This window comes from Pelodiscus sinensis, chromosome 4 (assembly GCF_052426305.1).
Source record: "Pelodiscus sinensis isolate ZL-2025 chromosome 4, ASM5242630v1, whole genome shotgun sequence".
NCBI lineage: Eukaryota > Metazoa > Chordata > Testudines > Trionychidae > Pelodiscus > Pelodiscus sinensis.
Window position 1 is genome coordinate 91,881,538 of NC_143055.1, and position 6,457 is coordinate 91,887,994.

The 6,457-nt window shown below is 49.5% G+C and overlaps 1 protein-coding gene across 5 annotated transcripts in view; it reads right to left on the reverse strand.

Annotated features, from left to right (window-relative positions):
* The window catches only part of ELF2 (E74 like ETS transcription factor 2), a 65,902-nt gene extending 59,889 nt beyond the window's left edge, over positions 1-6,013 (reverse strand). For 2 of the 5 annotated variants that reach the window (XM_006124423.5, XM_075929935.2), the window contains exon 1: positions 5,787-6,013. The gene's annotated coding sequence lies outside the window, so the exon portion shown is untranslated. Of the gene's footprint in view, positions 1-4,917; positions 5,276-5,347; positions 5,368-5,702 lie in introns of those variants that run through there. The other 3 variants (XM_075929934.2, XM_075929937.2, XM_075929936.2) reach the window with 3 other exon arrangements.
* Between the last annotated feature and the right edge of the window lie 444 nt (positions 6,014-6,457).

A 6,457-nucleotide genomic window follows, 5' to 3' on the forward strand; every position in this document is an offset into this window, starting at 1 on the left:
CTGAGGCAGGGAGTTGGGGTAGGGGAGGGAAGGTGCAGGCTCTGGCCAGGAGGTCCTTACTTAGGCAACTCCCAGTCAACTGACTAGTGAGACCCTCAGACAGGCTCCCTGCCTGCTGCAGCTCCAAGCGCAATGCAGCTGGCTGCTCCATGTTGCTGTCTGCATTAGGTGCTGGGAGAGGAGAGAGGTTTTGTGCGCTGTTGCTGCCCCAGCACTATTTTTCAACTCCTATTGGTTTCTAGTGCACAAAGCCCCTTCCCCTACCAGCGCACGGTGGAGAAAGCTATATGGAACAGCCAGACACTTTGAGTGGCATGGGGCTGCTCTGTGCTTGAGGGGCCCAGCAGGTTGGGCCATGGGCTAAATTCAATCCATGAGCTGTATGTTGCCCACTCCAGATCTAGACAAAAACAGTAGTGAAGGTTTAAGGATATGACCTGTACTCAAGACATCTGATCCTGCAGCAGACAGAAGAAACTTAGGATAAGGAAACATTAACTCTTTTATATTCAGAGTAGGAATGTTCAATATCAGTTAATTGAATAGTCAAGTAACCTCATGAATTCTTATCGGTTAGTCATCTATTCTATAGTCCCCAGGAGTGGGGCTGTCAGCCAGTATCAGAGGCAGCAGCATAGGGTGCCAGGCAGGAGCTGGTCCGCAAGGGGAACCAGTTTAAAAACTAGCTCCCCTTGTGGACCAGCTGCCTGCCACCCTGTTCTGTTGCCTCTGATAAAGCAGCCCCTGTCTAGGGGGCGGGTGGGTCTGAGCTTCTGGACCCAGCGCAAGCTGGAACTAAGATGGGCTACCTGCCTGCCCAGCTCCTAATACACTTTAAATGCAGAGCTGCAGCAAGTGTAGGTCCCTTAAGGACCCATCGCAAGCCAGGATTGAGCTGGAATACTGACCAACCTGCTAAAAAATGTACTGGAGGGGTAAGAATGAGTAATCTAAATTTAACAACTAATTGAATAGACGATGTAATCCGCATCGACTATTGAATTAGTCGATAAAGGCGCCTCCACCTTTAAAATGTACTAAGAGCCCTGTCGGCTCTTGCTACATTCCAAAGGTGGAAGCGCCACGAGCTCCCTTGCTGCACACCTGCACCTTTTCCCAACAGAGATCATGCCTCTCTCTCTCTCATAGAGGCAATGGAGGAGGCGGGGGGAGTGAGTAGTTGAGTCACTAGTCGCTTATATCCACCCCTATGAAGGAGTTGGATAGGGAAATGCATGTAGTCTATAGCATTAACCTATAAGCTTTTGTTTTATCAGCTCATCAACTACATTATTACTTCCCTAATTCAGAGTGCAGATGGATGGATTCTGGGAGGTGTTCATATGGATGAAACAAACAATAATGTAGCATACTACCCATCAAAACAGCCAGAAGATGTTGCACAGATGCAATTTGGGGTAGGTCTGCTAGCATGTTAGATTAGTTACAAATTCAGGTCTAAATCTTGTGTTAGGATCCAATAACCCAGACTCCTGGAGAGTCCCTTTACCTGTAGCAGGATTTCACATCAGCATAGGGGCCCAATTTAACAAATACAATGGCCTCTGTATCCCAGAAATTTTTCACTGTTACTCTCTGCTACTCTTGATACAATTAAAGTACAGGTTGTGTCTCTAAAATACGGGACTCTCTGGACCACAGAAATTCCTGGACTAGAGAACCCTGGGGTTGGCTGGGGCTGGGCTGTGCTGCCCCAACAGTAGCAGGGTCAGTGCAGTGGGAAGAACCAGCCCCAGCACAGTCCGGGCCGAATCAACATAGTGGGGAGCGTAGCCCCACCCGGGCCAGAGGCAGCAGGGCCAGCACCCAGTAGTGCAGCCTGAGCTAGTGGCAAGAGCACAACTTCAGCCGGAGTCAGAGCGCTGAGTAGCATAGCTCCAGCCCCAGGCAGGAAGCAAAGCCCCAACAGGGCTAGGGTCCGCTCAGGTTTCCAAGGGTGCCAGACCAGGGAGGTCCCACCTATACTTCTGTGAGATTCCCCTCTCCCCCTCCCATCCTCCAAGATAACATTCAAGCATAGTTTAAAAAATATATATGAAAGTTTGGATCACTGTTACTCCTTGTCATTTGCTGTGAAACTCAAGAATCACCACCCAGAAAGGGAAGATTTCTGTTCTTCAGTTACAGCTGATCTTCAGTTACCGCTGTTAAGCACCCACTGCTATTGCTTAAGTAGAGAATATAATAGTGGTCTTTGCCTTCCCCACTCCTGAGCCATCTGTCCATTGGGTCAGTACCTCAGTTAACTCAGAACAGTCCAATAAGTTGCCAAATTATACCTGTTGCCAGTTCCAACTGGCTGATAAAAGAACTAAAGAGCAACAAGGCATAAAATCTTGGCCACGTCCCCCCACACCAGAGGCTCTGCAACAGCAACGTGTCCCCTACACTAGGGTGATCTTTCTTTGGTCAATTGCATGAGAACTGCCATCCTGGATCAGACCACCAGTCTGTCCAGTCTAGTGACCTGTCACCAATAGCAACAAATACTGGCACCTTCATATGAAGAACACAGGAAGCCATTCAGTATAGACAAAGAAAGTTTCCTCCAAAAATCTCAGTAGTTAAGAGTTGCAGGGGAGGTAGCCATATTAGTCTGTATCTCCAAAAACAATGAGGAGTCCTGTAGCACCTTAGGGTATGTCTACACAGCAGCATTATTTCAGAATAACTGATATTATTTCAAAATAACATCTACATGACACACCTTCATTTTGAAATCATGTCGAGCTGGAGGGCGTCTCACTCCTGTAACCCTCGTCTCACGAGCAGTAAGGGAAATCAAAGGAAGAGTGTTCTTCCTTCAACTTCCTGCTGTTTAGACAGTGCCAAAAACGAATTAAGCTATTTCGACTTAAGATACATAATTGATGTAGCTGAAGTTGCATAGCTTAATTCAACTTTAGCCCTGCTGTGTAGACGTAACCTTAAAAACTAAACAGATTTATTTGAACATAAACTTTCATGGGTATAATCCACTTTGTCAGATGTAGCTAGTACTTAGACGTCAGTAGTTAGAAATCCTCATGGTTCAGAGCTTAAGATCTCTATCACCTGTACAAATCTTGTGCATCAGTATTTACTATTATTACTGCATGTTTTTGTATACAAGTCATTAATCCCTTTCTGAATTCTGCTAAACTCTTGGCCTTTGTTATGTTGTGTGGCAGTAAATTTCACAGATTAATTGTATATTATGTGAAACTGTTTCCTTTTAACAGTTTTGAGTTTCTCACTTTTCAATTTCATTGAATGTCCTGTGGCTCTTAATTTCTTAGATAGGGTTAATCAAACTCCACCTACACTTTTGGTTATTCATTATTTTTATGTTTTTATCATGTCCCTCACATCTCCATGCTAAGGAAAATAATCCCAGTCTTTTCAATTTTTATAAGATTTTTTCCATTCATTGACTCAAACTTTCTCTAACCCCACCCCCAAATTCAGCAATATCCTTTTATACTGATCTTGGGGTTGCTTTGGCATCTACCGTGTGGTTTTAAATGGCCACATCATATCATTTAGGCCTATATTGTTTAGAGTAAAAAAATACTTCACCATTACAATATTGTTTCAAAGCTGTTTTCTGTATTTCAAATTTCCACATACAGAATGCCTACGTTTGTGTCAACCCTTATTTCATGTTCTTTGTCTTGGCTAATTATAATAGTAGCATAGAACTTTGACATTTTGTGTGCATCAAGAAATACATAAGAATGTTATCCAATTTTACTGTAGCACTGATAATTATAGTAAATTTCAATTCTGAATCATACGTAGCATATATTTAAAAATTTGGACTACTGGATGACATAACAGGAACATATACAGTGTATCCTCTGGAAACAAGTAGTATTCCACAAAAATAAGGCTCTTTTGACTACTTTAAAGGCTGTTGTTGCTGTTCTTGTTAAAGTGGTAAAATAGTTAAAGACTACTGGTGGAGGATAGGGTACTGACTAATGATAAGGAGGGAACCAGAAAGAGGAAATGAAGAATTAACTGAATAAAAACTGTAAAGGGGCTAGTAGTTAAAAACAAATACCAAAACTGATAAATTTTAATATTTTACAAAATATCAATATGAAAGTTTTACATAAGAGTTCAAAAAAAAGAAAAGTCTTAGAAATGAATAATGATAGTTTAAAAATAGCAATATTTAATAATGTTAAAATAACAGAAAAGGATTTGGAAAGTGAAGGTGGCAGAACTTTTTTTTTTTTTAAGCAAACTTGGGTAAAGGCTACCAGCTAACCAACTATCATAGGCAAGCTCAGGCTCCCATGTTACTTGGCCCATCCTGTGTAACTAAACAGGAGAACGTTTCTGTAATATTTTCTAATGCCCTCTCAAGTTACCATACAAATATGTAAAGTTCATATTTATCCATCAGAGGTTCTGCTTCTGGACTGACAAGTAACATGAAGAAACATGGAATAGGTATTTTCCTGAAAGCAGGAAACTAAACACATGAAGTTTCCTGAGGCTATGTTTATACTACAGCTGAAGAGAACTGCCATCATGTCTGGCTGGGAATCTCCCCTCCCATTCCAGGATCTGAGCCCTCTGGTCCCTAACATATCTGCGTTTACAGATCATCTAAGCGACAGGACGGGAAACCCCTTGAATCACCATAAAACCAAGCAAGACTCATCAAAGAGCTAGATCAGCATAAGAACTAAGTCAGAGGGAAACACAGCCTCGATGGGCTCAGTTACTGGGATCCCAATCTAGCCTCCTTCCCTGGAAAACATTCGTGTGTGGACTGCAGGCTGATTCACACCGTTGTTCTCAACAGGCATAAAAATACTTCCAAGCCACCAACTCCCTCCGCCCAGCACGCACGCACACACGGTTGAAAAAACTGACTCCCAGAACTAGTAACACACAACCCACCGCTACTCATCACAGCCACGACGGCAGGCAAAAGTGGTTGTCAGCCCCTCTGCCTGACCCTTCCCCCAGGCGCTCCACGCAAGGCCGAGCGGGGAAGCAGGCAAGCGAAATACACACGAAACTGAAAGTGCAGGCGGCGGCGGCGAGGGATGGCGGCGGGGTAACGCCGACGGCGCATTCGCCAAGGACCGATTCAAACTGCTCCATTTCAGTCCGCCCGGGTGCAAAGCTCCGCGATGGCCTCGGGCAACCGGCACGGAGACAGCCCCGGGCGGGGGAGGCTGCAGCTCACCCCTGCTCTCCGGAGACGTCTCCCTCCAGCCTGTTTGTTTGCATAGCACCAAAGTGCGCCAGCCCAGCAAGTTCCCCTGCCGGCGCGGCGCGGCGCTCCCCCTCCCCTGGCTGACAGCCCGTCCGCGGCGGTAAATACCTACAGCACCTGCCCCCGCGCCATCTCCTCTTGCTCCGGCTGTGGGAGGACGCCGCGCCGCTGCCCCTGGGAGCGCTGCCCGGACAGGTCCTTGCTCCTGCCCAGGACACGCGCCCGTGGCTGGGGGGGGATCCGGAGGATAAAAACACCGGCGGGGCTAAGCACATCCCAGCCGGCCCCGGAGCGGGCGAGGTAACACCCCAGCCCCGCGGGAGGGGGCCGCCGAGAGACAGCGCCGGGGACACCACCTGACCCGGCCCCTCCATCCCGCCCGCCGTCAGCCCGCTCCGGCCCGCCACGCGGGGGGGGCGGGGGGGGGACGGGACCCGCCCGGCCGCCCCCAGGCCGGACTCACCCCGAGTCCCTGCTGCCAGGCGCGCGCAGGATCCGGCCCCCTGGCGCACCCGGGGCGGAGGCAGCGACACCCCTTCTCGCCTACCTTGTCCGTGTGTCAGGGGCAGGCGTCGCGTCACCCCGCCTGCCCTAGGCCGAGAAGCGCCCGCCGCCAACGCCGCCGCCCGGAGAGACTGAGCCGGGGCCTCCCCAGCAGTAGCAGCCGCCCCGGGGGGGCGGGAGGGGGCTTGGCCAGTGTAACAGCACAATCTGCCCTGCCTCAGAGCGTGCCCCTGTCCCTTCTGCACATGCTCGCACTCCGAGCGGGCCCAGCGGGCATGCGCGCGGCGCCCGCACATGCCCACTGGCGACGGGAAGCTGCTGCCCTCACTCTGCCCTTTGGCTCGCGAGGGCTGCTCGCGCTGGCCAAGGGAACGCCCGCCGCGCGCAGGGCAGCCGAGCCGGGGGAGGAGCAGGCGGGAGGGATGGAGGAGCGAGCGCCCCGAGCATGGGTCCAGCAGCAGCAGCTCGTGGGAGTGACTGGCGGGTGAGTGACTGGGGAGGGGAACAGATCAGGGGAGTGGGGGCGAAGGAGCAAATAGGGGCCGAGTCGGGGTAGGTGTAAAGCGGTGTGGATTGGAAGGAGGAGCAACAGATCGACTTGGGGGAAGGAGGCAGCTTGAGCAGCAGATCACGGTGCTGGAGCAAAAACTTGGAGGAGAGAGGAAGACAGAGAAACAGAGCGGGGGGTCCGAGGGGATGGAGGCAGAGAGAGCG